The 16,793-nt window shown below is 45.6% G+C and overlaps 11 non-coding genes across 11 annotated transcripts; all 11 read right to left on the bottom strand.

The window, feature by feature from the left end:
• Positions 1 to 1,418: 1,418 nt before the first annotated feature.
• On the bottom strand, positions 1,419 to 1,490 carry TRNAW-CCA (transfer RNA tryptophan (anticodon CCA)). Its single transcript has one exon. It is a non-coding gene; the product is annotated as a tRNA-Trp (tRNA).
• Positions 1,491 to 3,958: 2,468 nt separating this feature from the next.
• On the bottom strand, positions 3,959 to 4,030 carry TRNAW-CCA (transfer RNA tryptophan (anticodon CCA)). The gene has a single exon. It is a non-coding gene; the product is annotated as a tRNA-Trp (tRNA).
• Positions 4,031 to 7,135: 3,105 nt separating this feature from the next.
• TRNAW-CCA (transfer RNA tryptophan (anticodon CCA)) lies at positions 7,136 to 7,207 on the bottom strand. The gene has a single exon. It is a non-coding gene; the product is annotated as a tRNA-Trp (tRNA).
• Positions 7,208 to 8,417: 1,210 nt separating this feature from the next.
• TRNAW-CCA (transfer RNA tryptophan (anticodon CCA)) lies at positions 8,418 to 8,489 on the bottom strand. The gene has a single exon. It is a non-coding gene; the product is annotated as a tRNA-Trp (tRNA).
• Positions 8,490 to 8,841: 352 nt separating this feature from the next.
• TRNAW-CCA (transfer RNA tryptophan (anticodon CCA)) lies at positions 8,842 to 8,913 on the bottom strand. The gene has a single exon. It is a non-coding gene; the product is annotated as a tRNA-Trp (tRNA).
• A 991-nt stretch (positions 8,914 to 9,904) lies between these two features.
• Positions 9,905 to 9,976, bottom strand: TRNAW-CCA (transfer RNA tryptophan (anticodon CCA)). Its single transcript has one exon. It is a non-coding gene; the product is annotated as a tRNA-Trp (tRNA).
• A 2,469-nt stretch (positions 9,977 to 12,445) lies between these two features.
• Positions 12,446 to 12,517, bottom strand: TRNAW-CCA (transfer RNA tryptophan (anticodon CCA)). Its single transcript has one exon. It is a non-coding gene; the product is annotated as a tRNA-Trp (tRNA).
• A 1,210-nt stretch (positions 12,518 to 13,727) lies between these two features.
• Positions 13,728 to 13,799, bottom strand: TRNAW-CCA (transfer RNA tryptophan (anticodon CCA)). Its single transcript has one exon. It is a non-coding gene; the product is annotated as a tRNA-Trp (tRNA).
• Positions 13,800 to 14,151: 352 nt separating this feature from the next.
• Positions 14,152 to 14,223, bottom strand: TRNAW-CCA (transfer RNA tryptophan (anticodon CCA)). Its single transcript has one exon. It is a non-coding gene; the product is annotated as a tRNA-Trp (tRNA).
• Positions 14,224 to 16,067: 1,844 nt separating this feature from the next.
• TRNAW-CCA (transfer RNA tryptophan (anticodon CCA)) lies at positions 16,068 to 16,139 on the bottom strand. The gene has a single exon. It is a non-coding gene; the product is annotated as a tRNA-Trp (tRNA).
• A 569-nt stretch (positions 16,140 to 16,708) lies between these two features.
• On the bottom strand, positions 16,709 to 16,780 carry TRNAW-CCA (transfer RNA tryptophan (anticodon CCA)). Its single transcript has one exon. It is a non-coding gene; the product is annotated as a tRNA-Trp (tRNA).
• Between the last annotated feature and the right edge of the window lie 13 nt (positions 16,781 to 16,793).

Here is a 16,793-nt window from a genome sequence, read left to right on the forward strand (position 1 = left end):
ACTTTGGGTAGCCGTTCGCCCACACGCGGTAGCATGTTTTGCTCGGCCTTCTGCCGATGAAGCACAGGTAAAGAGACAAGTCATTGTAGACAGACAAATAAGTAGATAGACAGATAGATGAAAATATTAAAAAAGAGAATTTGTCCCGGACGTGATTCGAACATGCAACCTTCAGATCTGGAGTCAGGCGCGCTACCGTTGCGCCACCGAGTCCGTTTGAGTAGCCATTCACACACACGCGGTAGCATGTTTTGCACGGCCTTCAGTCGAGGAAGCACAGGTAAAGAGACAAGTCATTGTAGACAGACAGACAGGTAGATAGACAGATAGATAAAAATTATAAAAAGAGAATTTGACCCAAACGTGATTCGAACACACAACCTTCTGATCTGGAGTCAGACGTGGTACCGTTGCGCCACCGAGTCCGCTTATAGGGTTTCCCTTCGCACACACGCGGTAGCATGTTTTGCTCGGCTTTCTGTCGATGAAGCACAGGTATAGGGACAAGTCATTGTAGACAGACAAATAAGTAGATAGACAGATAGATGAAAATAGTAAAAAAGAGAATTTGACCCGGACGTGATTCGAACACGCAACCTTCTGATCTGGAGTCTGACGCGCTACCGTTGCTCCTCAGAGTCCGCTTAGGGTAGCCGTTCGCACACACGCCGTAGCATGTTTTGCTCGGCCTTCTGTCGATGAAGCACAAGTAAAGAGACAAGTCATTGTAGACAGACAAATAGGTAGATAGACAGATAGATGAAAATAATAAAAAAATTAACACGGACGTGATTCGAACACGCGAACTTCTGATCTGGAGTCAGACGTGCTACTGTGTCGCCACCGAGTCCACTTGGCGCAGCCGTTCGCACACACGCGGTAGCATGTTTTGCTCGGCCTTCTGTCGATGAAGCACAGGTAAAGAGACAAGTCATTGTAGAATGACAAATAAGTAGATAGACAGATAAAAATAACAAAAAAGAGAATTTGACCCGCACATGGTTCGAACACTCAATCTTCTGATCTGGAGTATGACGCGCTAAAGTTGTGCCACGGAGTCCACTTAGGGTAGCCGTTCGCACACACGCGGTAGCATGTTTTTCTCGGCCTTTTTTCGATGAAGCACAGGTGAAGAGACAAGTCATTGTAGACAGACAAATAGGTAGATAGACAGATAGATGAAAATATTAAAGAAGAGAACTTGACCCGGACCTGGTTCGAACACGCAACCTTCTGATCTGGAGTCAGACGTGCTAAAGTTGCACCACCGAGTCCGCTTATAGGGTTGCCCTTCGCACACACGCGGTAGTATGTTTTGATCGGTCTTCTGTCGATGAAGCACAGGTGAAGAGACAAGTCATTGTAGACAGCCAAATAAGTAGATAGACAGATAGATGAAAATAATAAAAAAGAGAACTTGACCCGGACGTGGTTCGAACACGCTACTTTCTGATCTGGAGTCAGACGCGCTACCGTTGCGCCACCGAGTCCGTTAAGGGTCGACGTTCGCACATACGCGGTAGCATGTTTTGCACGGCCTTCTGTCGACGAAGCAAAGGTAAAGGGAAAAGTCATTGTAGAAGGACAAATAAGTAGAATAACAGATAGTGAAAAATAATAAAGAAGAGAATTTCACCCAGACGTGATTCGAACACGCAACCTTCTGATCTGGAGTCTGACGCGCTACCGTTGCGCCTCAGAGTCCGCTTAAGGTAGCCGTTCGCACACACGTGTTAGCATGTTTTGCTTGGCCTGCGGTCGATGAAGCACAGGTAAAGAGACAAGTCATTGTAGACAGGCAAAAGAGTAGATAGACAGATAGATGAAAATAATAAGAAAGAGAATTTGACTTGGACGTGATTCGAACACTTAACCTTCTCATCTGTAGTCAGACGCGCTACTGATGCGCCACCGAATCCGCCGATGGCTGTTCGCACACACGCAGTAGCATGTTTTGCTCGGCCTTCTGTCGATGAAGCACAGGTAAAGAGACAAGTCATTGTAGACAGACAAATAGGTAGATAGAGAGATAGATGAAAATAATAAAAAAATAACACGGACGTGATTCGAACACGCGAACTTCTGATCTGGAGTCAGACGTGCTACTGTGTCGCCACCGAGTCCACTTAGCGCAGCCGTTCGCACTCACGCGGTAGCATGTTTTGCTCGGCCTTCTGTCGATGAAGCACAGGTAAAGAGACAAGTCATTGTAGAATGACGAATAAGTAGATAGACAGATAAAAATAACAAAAAAGAGAATTTGACCCGCACATGGTTCGAGCACGCCACCTTCTGATCTGGAGTATGACGCGCTAAAGTTGCGCCACCGAGTCCACTTAGGGTAGCCGTTCGCACACACGTGGTTGCATGTTTTGCTCGGCCTTCTGTCGATGAAGCATAGGTAAAGAGACAAGTCATTGTAGACAGACAAATAAGTAGATAGACAGATAGTTGAAAATAATAAAAAAGAGCATTTGACCCAGACGCGATTCGAACACGGAACATTCAGATCTGGAGTCAGACGTGGTACCGTTGCGCCACCGAGCCCGCTTATAGGGTTTCCCTTCGCACATACGCGGTAGCATGTTTTGCTCGGCTTTCTGTCGATGAAGCACAGGTAAAGGGACAAGTCATTGTAGACAGACAAATAAGTAGATAGACAGATAGATGAAAATAGTAAAATAGAGAATTTGACCCGGACGTGATTCGAACACGCAACCTTCTGATCTGGAGTCTGACGCGCTACCGTTGCTCCTCAGAGTCCGCTTAGGGTAGCCGTTCGCACACACGCCGTAGCATGTTTTGCTCGGCCTTCTGTCGATGAAGCACAAGTAAAGAGACAAGTCATTGTAGACAGACAAATAGGTAGATAGACAGATAGATGAAATTCATAAAAAGAAAATTTGACCCGGACGTGATAAGAAAACGCAACTTTCTGATCTGGAGTCAGACGTGCTAAAGTTGCACCACCGAGTCCGCTTAAAATAGCTGTTCGCACACACGCGGTAGCATGTTTTGCTCGGCCTTCTGTCGATGAAACACAGGTAAAGAGACAAGTCATTGTAGACAGACAAATAAGTAGATAGACAGATAGATGAAAATAATAAAAAAGAGAATTTGACCCGAACGTGATTCGAACACGCCACCTTCTGATCTGGAGTCAGACGCGCTACCGAGTCCGTTTGAGTAGCCATTCAAACACAGGCGGTAGCATGTTTTGCATGGCCTTCAGTCGAGGAAGCTCTGGTAAAGAGACAAGTCATTGTAGACAGACAAATAAGTAGATAGACAGATAGTGGAAAATAATAAAAGAAAGAATTTCACCCAGACGTGATTCGAACACGCAACCTTCTGATCTGGAGTCTGACGCGCTACGGTTGCGTCTTAGAGTCCACTTAGGGTAGCCGTTCGCACACACGTGTTAGCATGTTTTGCTTGGCCTGCTGTCGATGAAGCCCAGGTAAAGAGACAAGTCATTGTAGACAGACAAAAGAGTAGATCGACAGATAGATGAAAATAGTAAAAAAGAGAATTTGACTTGGACCTGATTCGAACATTTAACCTTCTGATCTGGAGTCAGACATGCTACTGTGTCGCCACCGAGTCCACTTAGCGCAGCCGTTCGCACACACGCGGTAGCATGTTTTGCTCGGCCTTCTCTCGATGAAGCACAGGTAAAGAGACAAGTCATTGTAGAATGACGAATAGGTAGATAGACAGATAAAAATAACAAAAAAGAGAATTTGACCCGTACATGGTTCGAACACGCCACCTTCTGATCTGGAGTCAGACGTGCTAAAGTTGCACCACCGAGTCCACTCAAGGTAGCCGTTCGCACACACGCGGTAGCATGTTTTGCTCGGCCTTCTGTCGATGAAACACAGGTAAAGAGACAAGTCATTGTAGACAGACAAATAAGTAGATAGACAGATAGATGAAAATAACAAAAAGGAGAATTTAACCCGAAAGTGATTCGAACACGCAACCTTCTGATCTGGAGTCAGACGCGCTACCTTTGCGCCACCGAGCCCGTTTGAGTAGCCATTCACACACACGCGGTAGCATGTTTTGCACGGCCTTCAGTCGAGGAAGCACAGGTAAACAGACAAGTCATTGTAGACAGACAAATAATTAGATAGACAGATGGCGGAAAATAATTAACAAAGAAATTAACACGGACGTGATTCGAACACGCGAACTTCTGATCTGGAGTCAGACGTGCTACTGTTTCGCCACCGAGTCCACTTGGCGCAGCCGTTCGCACACACGCGGTAGCATGTTTTGCTCGGCCTTCTGTCGATGAAGCACAGGTAAAGAGACAAGTCATTTTAGAATGACGAATAAGTAGATAGACAGATAAAAATAACAAAAAAGAGAATTTGACCCGCACATGGTTCGAACACGCAATCTTCTGATCTGGAGTATGACGCGCTAAAGTTGTGCCATCGAGTCCACTTAGGGTAGCCGTTCGCACACACGCGATAGCATGTTTTTCTCGGCCTTTTTTCGATGAAGCACAGGTGAAGAGACAAGTCATTGTACACAGACAAATAAGTAGTTAGACAGATAGATGAAAATATTAAAGAAGAGAACTTGACCCGGACATTGTTCGAACACGCAACCTTCTGATCTGGAGTCAGACGTGCTAAAGTTGCACCACCGAGTCCGCTTATAGGGTTGCCCTTCGCACACACGCGGTAGCATGTTTTGCACGGCCTTCTGTCGACGAAGCAAAGATGAAGGGAAAAGTCATTGTAGAAGGACAAATAAGTAGAATAACAGATAGTGGAAAATAATAAAAGAAAGAATTTCACCCAGACGTGATTCGGACACGCAACCTTCTGATCTGGAGTCTGACGCGCTACCGTTGCGCCTCAGAGTCCGCTTAGGGTAGCCGTTCGCACACACGTGTTAGCATGTTTTGCTTGGCCTGCTGTCGATGAAGCACAGGTAAAGAGACAAGCCATTGTAGACAGACAAAAGAGTAGATAGACAGATAGATGAAAATAATAAAAAAGAGAATTTGACTTGGACGTGATTCGAACACTTAACCTTCTCATCTGGAGTGAGACGCGCTACTGATGCGCCACCCAGTCCGCTTAGGGTAGCCGTTCGCACACACGCAGTAGCATGTTTTGCTCGGCCTTCTGTCGATGAAGCACAGGTAAAGAGACAAGTCATTGTAGACAGACAAATAGGTAGATAGAGAGATAGATGAAAATAATAAAAAAATAACACGGACGTTATTCGAACACGCGAACTTCTGATCTGGAGTCAGACTTGCTACTGTGTCGCCACCGAGTCCACTTAGCGCAGCCGTTTACACACACGCGGTAGCATGTTTTGCTCGGCCTTCTGTCGATGAAGCACAGGTAAAGAGACAAGTCATTGTAGAATGATGAATAAGTAGATAGACAGAAAAAAATAACAAAAAAGAGAATTTGACCCGCACATGTTTCGAACACGCAACCTTCTGATCTGGAGTATGACGCGCTGAACTTGCGCCACCGAGTCCACTTAGGGTAGCCGTTCGCACACACGTGGTTGCATGTTTTGCTCGGCCTTCTGTCGATGAAGCACAGGTAAAGAGACAAGTCATTGTAGACAGACAAATAAGTACATAGACAGATAGTTGAAAATAATATAACAGAGGATTTGACCCATACGCGATTCGAACACGGAACCTTCAGATCTGGAGTCAGGCGCGCTACCATTGCGCCACCGAGTCCGCTTAGGGTAGCCGTTCACAAAAACGTGGTAGCATGTTTTGCTCGGCCTTCTGTCGATGAATCTTAAGTAAAGGGACAAGTCATTGTAGACAGACAAATAAGTAGATATCCAGATAGATAAAAATAATAAAAAGAGAATTTGTCCCAAACGTGATTCAAACACACAACCTTCTGATCTGGAGTCAGACGTTTTACCGTTGCGCCACCAAGTCCCCTTATAGGGTTGCCCTTCGCACACACGCGGTAGACTGTTTTGCTCGGCCTTCTGTCGATGAAGCACAGGTGAAGAGACAAGTCATTGTTGAATGACGAATAAGTAGATAGACAGATAAAAATAACAAAAAAGAGAATTTGACCCGCACATGGTTCGAACACGCCACCTTCTGATCTGGAGTCAGACGGGCTAAAGTTGCACCACTGAGTCCGCTTAAGGTAGCTGTTCGCACACACGCGGTAGCATGTTTTGCTCGGCCTTCTGTCGATGAAACACAGGTAAAGAGACAAGTCATTGTAGACAGACAAATAAGTAGATAGACAGATAGATGAAAATAATAAAAAAGAGAATTTAACCCGAACGTGATTCGAACACGCCACCTTCTGATCTGGAGTCAGACGCGCTACCGAGTCCGTTTGAGTAGCCATTGAAACACACGCGGTAGCATGTTTTGCACGGCCTTCAGTCGAGGAAGCACTGGTAAAGAGACAAGTCATTGTAGACAGACAAATAAGTAGATAGACAGATAGTGGAAAATAATAAAAGAAAGAATTTCACCCAGACGTGATTCGAACACGCAACCTTCTGATCTGGAGTCTGACGCGCTACGGTTGCGCCTTAGAGTCCACTTAGGGTAGCCGTTCGCACACACGTGTTAGCATGTTTTGCTTGGCCTGCTGTCGATGAAGCACAGATAAAGAGACAAGTCATTGTAGACAGACAAAAGAAGAGATCGACAGATAGATGAAAATAATAAAAAAGGGAATTTGACTTGGACCTGATTCGAACACTTAACCTTCTGATCTGGAGTCAGACGTGCTACTGTGTCGCCACCGAGTCCACTTAGCGCAGCCGTTCGCACACACGCGGTAGCATGTTTTGCTCGGCCTTCTCTCGATGAAGCACAGGTAAAGAGACAAGTCATTGTAGAATGACGAATAAGTAGATAGATAGATAAAAATAACAAAAAAGAGAATTTGACCCGCACATGGTTCGAATACGCCACCTTCTGATCTGGAGTCAGACGTGCTAAAGTGTCACCACCGAGTCCACTTAAGGTAGCCGTTCGCACACACGCGGTAGCATGTTTTGCTCGGCCTTCTGTCGATGAAACACAGGTAAAGAGACGAGTCATTGTAGACAGACAAATAAGTAGATAGACAAATACATGAAAAGAATAAAAAAGAGAATTTGACCCGAACGTGATTCGAACACGCAACCTTCTGATCTGGAGTCAGACGCGCTACCTTTGCGCCACCGAGTCCGTTTTAGTAGCCATTCACACACACGCGGTAGCATGTTTTGCACGGCCTTCAGTCGAGGAAGCACAGGTAAACAGACAAGTCATTGTAGACAGACAAATAATTAGATAGACAGATAGTGAAAAATATTTAAAAAAGAAATTAACACGGACGTGATTCGAACACGCGAACTTCTGATCTGGAGTCAGACGTGCTACTGTGTCGCCACCGAGTCCACTTAGCGCAGCCGTTCGCACACACGCGGTAGCATGTTTTGCTTGACCTTCTGTCGATGAAGCACAGGTAAAGAGACAAGTCTTTGTAGAATGAAGAATAAGTAGATAGACAGATAAAAATAACAAAAAAGAGAATTTGACCCGCACATGGTTCGAACACGCAACCTTCTGATCTGGAGTCAGACGTGCTAAATTTTCACCACCGAGTCCGCTTATAGGGTTGCCCTTCGCACACACGCGGTAGCATGTTTTGCTCGGTCTTCTGTCGATGAAGCACAGGTGAAGAGACAAGTCATTGTAGACAGACAAATAAGTAGATAGACAGATAGATGAAAATAATAAAGAAGAGAACTTGACCCGGACGTGGTTCGAACACGCAACGTTCTGATATGGAGTCAGACGTGCTACCGTGTCCCCACCGAGTCCACTTAGTGTAGCCGTTTTCACACACGCGGTAGCATGTTTTGATCGGCCTTGTGTCGATGAAGTACAGGTAAAGGGAGAAGTCATTGTAGACAGACAAATAAGTAGATAGACAGATAGATGAAAATAATAAAAAAGAGAATTTGACCCGGACGTGATTCAAACACACAACGTTCTGATCTGGAGTCAGACGTGGTACCGTTGCGCCACCAAGACCGCTTATAGGGTTGCCCTTCGCACACACATGGTAGCATGTTTTGCTCGGCCTTCTGTCGATGAAGCACAGGTGGAGAGACAAGTCATTGTAGACAGACAAATAAGTAGATAGACAGATAGATGAAACTAATAAAGAAGAGAACATGACCCGGACGTGGTTCGAACACGCAACCTTCTGATCTGGAGTCTGACGCACTACCGTTGCGCCTCAGAGTCCGCTTAAGGTAGCCGTTCGCACACACGTGTTAGCATGTTTTGCTTGGCTTGCTGTCGATGAAGCACAGGTAAAGAGACAAGTCATTGTAGACAGACAAAAGAGTATATAGACAAATAGCTGAAAATAATAAAAAAGAGAATTTGACTTGGACGTGATTCGAACACCTAACCTTCTGATCTGGAGTCAGACGCGCTACCGTTGCGCCACCGAGTCCGCTTAGGGTAGCCGTTCGCACACACGCGGTAGCTTGTTTTGCTCGGCCTTCGGTCGATGAAGCACAGGTAAAGAGACAAGTCATTGTAGAATGACGAATAAGTAGATAGACAGATAAAAATAACCAAAAAGAGAATTTGACCCGCACATGGTTCGAACACGCCACCTTTTGATCTGGAGTCAGACGTGCTAAAGTTGCACCACCGAGTCCACTTAAGGTAGCCGTTCGCACACACGTGGTAGCATGCTTTGCTCGGCCTTCTGTCGATGAAACACAGGTAAAGAGACAAGTCATTGTAGACAGACAAATAAGTAGATAGACAGATAGATGAAAATAATAAAAAAGAGAATTTGACCCGAACGTGATTCGAACACGCAACCTTCTGATCTGGAGTCAGACGCGCTACCTTTGCGCCACCGAGTCCGTTTGAGTAGCCATTCACACACACGCGGTAGCATGTTTTGCACGGCCTTCAGTCGAGGAAGCACAGGTAAACAGACAAGTCATTGTAGACAGACAAATAGGTAGATAGACAGATAGTGGAAGATAATTAAAAAAGAAATTAACACGGACGTGATTGGAACACGCGAACTTCTGATCTGGAGCCAGACGTGCTACTGTGTCGCCATCGAGTCCACTTAGCGTAGCCGTTCGCACACACGCGGTAGCATGTTTTGCTCGACCTTCTGTCGATGAAGCACAGGTAAAGAGACAAGTCATTGTAGAATGAAGAAAAGTAGATAGACAGATAAAAATAACAAAAAAGAGAATTTGACCCGCACATGGTTCGAACACGCAACCTTCTGATCTGGAGTCAGACGTGCTAAAGTTGCACCACCGAGTCCGCTTATAGGGTTGCCGTTCGCACACACGTGGTAGCATGTTTTGCTCGGTCTTCTGTCGATGAAGCACAGGTGAAGAGACAAGACATTGTAGACAGACAAATAAGTAGATAGACAGATGAAAATAATAAAGAAGAGAACTTGACCCGGACGTGGTTCGAACACGCAACGTTCTGATCTGGACTCAGACGTGCTACCGTGTCACCACCGAGTCCACTTAGTGTAGCCGTTTTCACACACGCGGTAGCATGTTTTGATCGGCCTTGTGTCGATGAAGCACAGGTAAAGGGAGAAGTCATTGTAGAATGACAAATAAGTAGATAGACAGATAGATGAAAATAATAAAAAAGAGAATTTGACCCGGACGTGTGTCAAACACACAACGTTCTGATCTAGAGTCAGACGTGGTACCGTTGCGCCACCAAGTCCGCTTATAGGGTTGCCCTTCGCACACACGTGGTAGCACTTTTTGCTCGGCCTTCTGTCGATGGAGCACAGGTGGAGAGACAAGTCGTTGTAGACAGACAAATAAGTAGATAGACAGATAGATGAAACTAATAAAGAAGAGAACATGACCCGGACGTGGTTCGAACACGCAACCTTCTGATCTGGAGTCAGACGTGCTAAAGTTGCACCACCGAGTCCGCTTATAGGGTTGCCCTTCGCACACACGCGGTAGCATGTTTTGCACGGCCTTCTGTCGACGAAGCAAAGATGAAGGGAAAAGTCATTGTAGAAGGACAAATAAGTAGAATAACAGATAGTGGAAAATAATAAAAGAAAGAATTTCACCCAGACGTGATTCGAACACGCAACCTTCTGATCTGGAGTCTGACGCGCTACCGTTGCGCCTCAGAGTCCGCTTAGGGTAGCCGTTCGCACACACGTGTTAGCATGTTTTGCTTGGCCTGCTGTCGATGAAGCACAGGTAAAGAGACAAGCCATTGTAGACAGACAAAATAGTAGATAGACAGATAGATGAAAATAATAAAAAAGAGAATTTGACTTGGACGTGATTCGAACACTTAACCTTCTCATCTGGAGTGAGACGCGCTACTGATGCGCCACCCAGTCCGCTTAGGGTAGCCGTTCGCACACACGCAGTAGCATGTTTTGCTCGGCCTTCTGTCGATGAAGCACAGGTAAAGAGACAAGTCATTGTAGACAGACAAATAGGTAGATAGAGAGATAGATGAAAATAATAAAAAAATAACACGGACGTTATTCGAACACGCGAACTTCTGATCTGGAGTCAGACTTGCTACTGTGTCGCCACCGAGTCCACTTAGCGCAGCCGTTTACACACACGCGGTAGCATGTTTTGCTCGGCCTTCTGTCGATGAAGCACAGGTAAAGAGACAAGTCATTGTAGAATGATGAATAAGTAGATAGACAGAAAAAAATAACAAAAAAGAGAATTTGACCCGCACATGTTTCGAACACGCAACCTTCTGATCTGGAGTATGACGCGCTGAACTTGCGCCACCGAGTCCACTTAGGGTAGCCGTTCGCACACACGTGGTTGCATGTTTTGCTCGGCCTTCTGTCGATGAAGCACAGGTAAAGAGACAAGTCATTGTAGACAGACAAATAAGTACATAGACAGATAGTTGAAAATAATATAACAGAGGATTTGACCCATACGCGATTCGAACACGGAACCTTCAGATCTGGAGTCAGGCGCGCTACCATTGCGCCACCGAGTCCGCTTAGGGTAGCCGTTCACAAAAACGTGGTAGCATGTTTTGCTCGGCCTTCTGTCGATGAATCTTAAGTAAAGGGACAAGTCATTGTAGACAGACAAATAAGTAGATATCCAGATAGATAAAAATAATAAAAAGAGAATTTGTCCCAAACGTGATTCAAACACACAACCTTCTGATCTGGAGTCAGACGTTTTACCGTTGCGCCACCAAGTCCCCTTATAGGGTTGCCCTTCGCACACACGCGGTAGACTGTTTTGCTCGGCCTTCTGTCGATGAAGCACAGGTGAAGAGACAAGTCATTGTTGAATGACGAATAAGTAGATAGACAGATAAAAATAACAAAAAAGAGAATTTGACCCGCACATGGTTCGAACACGCCACCTTCTGATCTGGAGTCAGACGGGCTAAAGTTGCACCACTGAGTCCGCTTAAGGTAGCTGTTCGCACACACGCGGTAGCATGTTTTGCTCGGCCTTCTGTCGATGAAACACAGGTAAAGAGACAAGTCATTGTAGACAGACAAATAAGTAGATAGACAGATAGATGAAAATAATAAAAAAGAGAATTTAACCCGAACGTGATTCGAACACGCCACCTTCTGATCTGGAGTCAGACGCGCTACCGAGTCCGTTTGAGTAGCCATTGAAACACACGCGGTAGCATGTTTTGCACGGCCTTCAGTCGAGGAAGCACTGGTAAAGAGACAAGTCATTGTAGACAGACAAATGAGTAGATAGACAGATAGTGGAAAATAATAAAAGAAAGAATTTCACCCAGACGTGATTCGAACACGCAACCTTCTGATCTGGAGTCTGACGCGCTACGGTTGCGCCTTAGAGTCCACTTAGGGTAGCCGTTCGCACACACGTGTTAGCATGTTTTGCTTGGCCTGCTGTCGATGAAGCACAGATAAAGAGACAAGTCATTGTAGACAGACAAAAGAGGAGATCGACAGATAGATGAAAATAATAAAAAAGGGAATTTGACTTGGACCTGATTCGAACACTTAACCTTCTGATCTGGAGTCAGACGTGCTACTGTGTCGCCACCGAGTCCACTTAGCGCAGCCGTTCGCACACACGCGGTAGCATGTTTTGCTCGGCCTTCTCTCGATGAAGCACAGGTAAAGAGACAAGTCATTGTAGAATGACGAATAAGTAGATAGATAGATAAAAATAACAAAAAAGAGAATTTGACCCGCACATGGTTCGAATACGCCACCTTCTGATCTGGAGTCAGACGTGCTAAAGTGTCACCACCGAGTCCACTTAAGGTAGCCGTTCGCACACACGCGGTAGCATGTTTTGCTCGGCCTTCTGTCGATGAAACACAGGTAAAGAGACGAGTCATTGTAGACAGACAAATAAGTAGATAGACAAATACATGAAAAGAATAAAAAAGAGAATTTGACCCGAACGTGATTCGAACACGCAACCTTCTGATCTGGAGTCAGACGCGCTACCTTTGCGCCACCGAGTCCGTTTTAGTAGCCATTCACACACACGCGGTAGCATGTTTTGCACGGCCTTCAGTCGAGGAAGCACAGGTAAACAGACAAGTCATTGTAGACAGACAAATAATTAGATAGACAGATAGTGAAAAATATTTAAAAAAGAAATTAACACGGACGTGATTCGAACACGCGAACTTCTGATCTGGAGTCAGACGTGCTACTGTGTCGCCACCGAGTCCACTTAGCGCAGCCGTTCGCACACACGCGGTAGCATGTTTTGCTTGACCTTCTGTCGATGAAGCACAGGTAAAGAGACAAGTCTTTGTAGAATGAAGAATAAGTAGATAGACAGATAAAAATAACAAAAAAGAGAATTTGACCCGCACATGGTTCGAACACGCAACCTTCTGATCTGGAGTCAGACGTGCTAAATTTTCACCACCGAGTCCGCTTATAGGGTTGCCCTTCGCACACACGCGGTAGCATGTTTTGCTCGGTCTTCTGTCGATGAAGCACAGGTGAAGAGACAAGTCATTGTAGACAGACAAATAAGTAGATAGACAGATAGATGAAAATAATAAAGAAGAGAACTTGACCCGGACGTGGTTCGAACACGCAACGTTCTGATATGGAGTCAGACGTGCTACCGTGTCCCCACCGAGTCCACTTAGTGTAGCCGTTTTCACACACGCGGAAGCATGTTTTGATCGGCCTTGTGTCGATGAAGTACAGGTAAAGGGAGAAGTCATTGTAGACAGACAAATAAGTAGATAGACAGATAGATGAAAATAATAAAAAAGAGAATTTGACCCGGACGTGATTCAAACACACAACGTTCTGATCTGGAGTCAGACGTGGTACCGTTGCGCCACCAAGACCGCTTATAGGGTTGCCCTTCGCACACACATGGTAGCATGTTTTGCTCGGCCTTCTGTCGATGAAGCACAGGTGGAGAGACAAGTCATTGTAGACAGACAAATAAGTAGATAGACAGATAGATGAAACTAATAAAGAAGAGAACATGACCCGGACGTGGTTCGAACACGCAACCTTCTGATCTGGAGTCTGACGCACTACCGTTGCGCCTCAGAGTCCGCTTAAGGTAGCCGTTCGCACACACGTGTTAGCATGTTTTGCTTGGCTTGCTGTCGATGAAGCACAGGTAAAGAGACAAGTCATTGTAGACAGACAAAAGAGTATATAGACAGATAGCTGAAAATAATAAAAAAGAGAATTTGACTTGGACGTGATTCGAACACCTAACCTTCTGATCTGGAGTCAGACGCGCTACCGTTGCGCCACCGAGTCCGCTTAGGGTAGCCGTTCGCACACACGCGGTAGCTTGTTTTGCTCGGCCTTCGGTCGATGAAGCACAGGTAAAGAGACAAGTCATTGTAGAATGACGAATAAGTAGATAGACAGATAAAAATAACCAAAAAGAGAATTTGACCCGCACATGGTTCGAACACGCCACCTTTTGATCTGGAGTCAGACGTGCTAAAGTTGCACCACCGAGTCCACTTAAGGTAGCCGTTCGCACACACGTGGTAGCATGCTTTGCTCGGCCTTCTGTCGATGAAACACAGGTAAAGAGACAAGTCATTGTAGACAGACAAATAAGTAGATAGACAGATAGATGAAAATAATAAAAAAGAGAATTTGACCCGAACGTGATTCGAACACGCAACCTTCTGATCTGGAGTCAGACGCGCTACCTTTGCGCCACCGAGTCCGTTTGAGTAGCCATTCACACACACGCGGTAGCATGTTTTGCACGGCCTTCAGTCGAGGAAGCACAGGTAAACAGACAAGTCATTGTAGACAGACAAATAGGTAGATAGACAGATAGTGGAAGATAATTAAAAAAGAAATTAACACGGACGTGATTGGAACACGCGAACTTCTGATCTGGAGCCAGACGTGCTACTGTGTCGCCATCGAGTCCACTTAGCGTAGCCGTTCGCACACACGCGGTAGCATGTTTTGCTCGACCTTCTGTCGATGAAGCACAGGTAAAGAGACAAGTCATTGTAGAATGAAGAAAAGTAGATAGACAGATAAAAATAACAAAAAAGAGAATTTGACCCGCACATGGTTCGAACACGCAACCTTCTGATCTGGAGTCAGACGTGCTAAAGTTGCACCACCGAGTCCGCTTATAGGGTTGCCGTTCGCACACACGTGGTAGCATGTTTTGCTCGGTCTTCTGTCGATGAAGCACAGGTGAAGAGACAAGACATTGTAGACAGACAAATAAGTAGATAGACAGTTAGATGAAAATAATAAAGAAGAGAACTTGACCCGGACGTGGTTCGAACACGCAACGTTCTGATCTGGACTCAGACGTGCTACCGTGTCACCACCGAGTCCACTTAGTGTAGCCGTTTTCACACACGCGGTAGACTGTTTTGCTCGGCCTTCTGTTGATGAAGCACAGGTGAAGAGACAAGTCATTGTAGACAGACAAATAAGTAGATAGACAGATAGATGAAAATAATAAAGAAGAGAACTTGACCCGGACGTGGTTCGAACACGCAACCTTCTGATATGGAGTCAGATGTGCTGCCGTGTCGCCACCGAGTCCACTTAGTGTAGCCGTTTTCACACACGCGGTAGCATGTTTTGATCGGCCTTGTGTCGATGAAGCACAGGTAAAGGGACAAGTCATTGTAGACAGACAAATAAGTAGATAGACAGATAGATGAAAATATTAAAAAAGAGAACTTGACCCGGACGTGGTTCGAACACGCAACCTTCTGATCTGGAGTCTGACGCGCTACCGTTGCGCCTCAGAGTCCGCTTAAGGTAGCCGTTCGCACACACGTGTTAGCATGTTTTGCTTGGCTTGCTGTCGATGAAGCACAGGTAAAGAGACAAGTCATTGTAGACAGACAAAAGAGTATATAGACAGATAGCTGAAAATAATAAAAAAGAGAATTTGACTTTGACGTGATTCGAACACTTAACCTTCTGATCTGGAGTCAGACGCGCTACCGTTGCGCCACCGAGTCCGCTTAGGGTAGCCGTTCGCACACACGCGGTAGCTTGTTTTGCTCGGCCTTCGGTCGATGAAGCACAGGTAAAGAGACAAGTCATTGTAGACAGGCAAATAGGTAGATAGACAGATAGATGAAAATAATTAAAAAAGAAATTAACACGGACGTGATTCGAACACGCGAACTTCTGATCTGGAGTCAGACGTGCTACTGTGTCACCACCGAGTCCACTTAGCGCAGCTGTTCGCACACACGCGGTAGCATGATTTGCTCGACCTTCTGTCGATGAAGCACAGGTAAAGAGACAAGTCATTGTAGAATGACGAATAAGTAGATAGACAAATAAAAATAACAAAAAAGAGAATTTGACCCGCACATGATTCGAACACGCAACCTTCTGATCTGGGGTATGACGCGCTAAAGTTGCGCCACCGAGTCCACTTAGGGTAGCCGTTCGCACACACGCGGTAGCATGTTTTGCTCGGCCTTCTGTCGATGAAGCACAGGCAAAGAGACAAGTCATTGTAGACAGACAAATAAGTAGACAGACAGATAGTTGAAAATAATAAGAAAGAAGATTTGACCCAGACGCGATTCGAACACGCAACCTTCAGATATGGAGTCAGACGCGCTACCGTTGCGCCACCGAGTCCGCTTCGGGTAGCCGTTCGCACAAACGTGGTAGCATGTTTTGCTCGGCCTTCTGTCGATGAATCCTACGTAAAGGGACAAGTCATTGTAGACAGACAAATAAGTAGATATCCAAATAGATAAATATAATAAAAAGAGAATTTGACCCAAACGTGATTCAAACACACAACCTTCTGATCTGGAGTCAGACGTGGTACCGTTGCGCCACCAAGTCCGCTTATAGGGTTGCCCTTCGCACACACGCGGTAGACTGTTTTGCTCGGCCTTCTGTTGATGAAGCACAGGTGAAGAGACAAGTCATTGTAGACAGACAAATAAGTAGATAGACAGATAGATGAAAATAATAAAGAAGAGAACTTGACCCGGACGTGGTTCGAACACGCAACCTTCTGATATGGAGTCAGATGTGCTGCCGTGTCGCCACCGAGTCCACTTAGTGTAGCCGTTTTCACACACGCGGTAGCATGTTTTGCTCGGCCTTCTGTCGATGAAACACAGGTAAAGAGACAAGTCATTGTAGACAGGCAAATGAGTTGATAGACAGATAGATGAAAATAAAAAAAGAGAATTTGACCCAAACGTGATTCGAACACGCAACCTTCTGATCTGGAGTCAGACGCGCTACCGTTGCGCCACCGAGTCTTTTTTTTCTTTC

Source organism: Rhipicephalus microplus, chromosome 5 (assembly GCF_043290135.1).
Source record: "Rhipicephalus microplus isolate Deutch F79 chromosome 5, USDA_Rmic, whole genome shotgun sequence".
NCBI lineage: Eukaryota > Metazoa > Arthropoda > Arachnida > Ixodida > Ixodidae > Rhipicephalus > Rhipicephalus microplus.